This window comes from Argiope bruennichi, chromosome 1 (assembly GCF_947563725.1).
Source record: "Argiope bruennichi chromosome 1, qqArgBrue1.1, whole genome shotgun sequence".
Taxonomy (NCBI): Eukaryota; Metazoa; Arthropoda; class Arachnida; order Araneae; family Araneidae; genus Argiope; species Argiope bruennichi.
This window is the reverse complement of record NC_079151.1, coordinates 29,633,198-29,634,714: the sequence shown is the minus strand read 5'-3', so window position 1 is coordinate 29,634,714 and position 1,517 is coordinate 29,633,198. Positions and strand designations below refer to the sequence as shown.

At 27.4% G+C, this 1,517-nt stretch overlaps 1 non-coding gene across 1 annotated transcript; it reads right to left on the bottom strand.

Moving 5' to 3' along the window:
* Positions 1–1,121: 1,121 nt before the first annotated feature.
* Positions 1,122–1,209, bottom strand: Trnay-gua (transfer RNA tyrosine (anticodon GUA)). The gene is given in 2 exon segments: positions 1,122–1,157; positions 1,173–1,209. It is a non-coding gene; the product is annotated as a tRNA-Tyr (tRNA).
* Between the last annotated feature and the right edge of the window lie 308 nt (positions 1,210–1,517).

Here is a 1,517-nt window from a genome sequence, read left to right as displayed (position 1 = left end):
CAACAGAATTATCCAAGTGATAGATTCTTTTATGGATTATACCAGATGAATATGGTTGGAAAATTTGAGAGCAAATATAACTGCAAATATAAATTTAATTACATAGCAATTGATGGTTTAAAGATTTGAAGATATTTCGCTTGACGAAGACACTGTACAGGGATGAGGGAACCGAAGAAATAACAATGTATTTTTAAGATGCATTATAATGCATGAAAACATTGAAGAATTTCTTCTATTTACATTTCATCTCGAGAAAAAATTGTAAGTATTATTGTCAATTTAATCAAAATCGAAAATCAAACGGATAGATAGTCCATACTAACACAATTACCAAAAAAAAATTAAAATTTGAATATTTTCTACCGAATTTCACTAAAAACAAAAAGATACAAAGAACTGCAATAAAGATAATTATTTTACGTTCAATAAATGCATTAAGATATAGTGACAGATTTATACACACTTTCTATTTTATCTTTCTAAGAAGAGTTATTGAGAAGTGCTTAATCTTGCCCTAAAATTCCAGCAAACGAGATGTCTAAATTCTGATTTACTTTATTAAGACAGGCAAGTATAAAAGTGTTCATGTAGCTATAAGCATTCACATCATTATTGAATTATCTTATTTATTATAATTATATCTACAATACAAATATTTAAGCAAAAAAGCATATATCTTAAATCTTCATCTTTTAAATATTAGGTCTCATATTTAGAAAACATTTTTTTAATTAATTCTCTTTTTTTTTTCATTATATTTCTCTTTTTAAAAAAAGATTGCTTACGCCTTTATTATTAATATGACTACATATATATCATCATACATATCCAATCTCCTTTTTTTAGCTTATTTATTTTGATTTCAGTTTTTGTAAGAGTTATATGCCATACGATATATTAAACAGAATTAAAATGATTTATATGTTAAAATTTCAAATATTACTTAATAAATGCAGTTAGTTACTCTGCATTTTATCAATTTTCTATCTTTTGAACAAGTTTCGTAGAATGGCAATTAATTAATTTTAAAGTGGATTTCTTTTTCTCTTCCTTGTTTGGAAGAACTAATTCATGAAGAGCCTATAATTGGATGAGGCGGGGAAAAAAAAAATGAAACATCCGTCGAGCCGGAGTCGAACCAGCGACCTATGGATATCTGATTTTATCACCTACAGTCCACCGCTCTGCCAACTGAGCTATCGACGGCTGTTCAAGTGACGACAAATAAGTTTCCCGTAATGTCTTTATTTCTATTTGAAATCGGCAAGGTGAAGATTTCAGATATTTCGTGTTAAGACATATGTTCATAGACTCTAGATTTGCTTATACATTTTTTTTTTTTTTTTTTTTTTTAAGAAACAAGAGTCACAGATTTAAAAGCATTCATGTACAAAGTAATGCTGAAAGAATGCGAACAGCTTAAAAGCTGCAGAACGATTGATTCGTTATAAAAAAATTATAACATTGTTGTTTTCACTGTTAATTATTGCTCTGAATTTAATTCAATATTATTC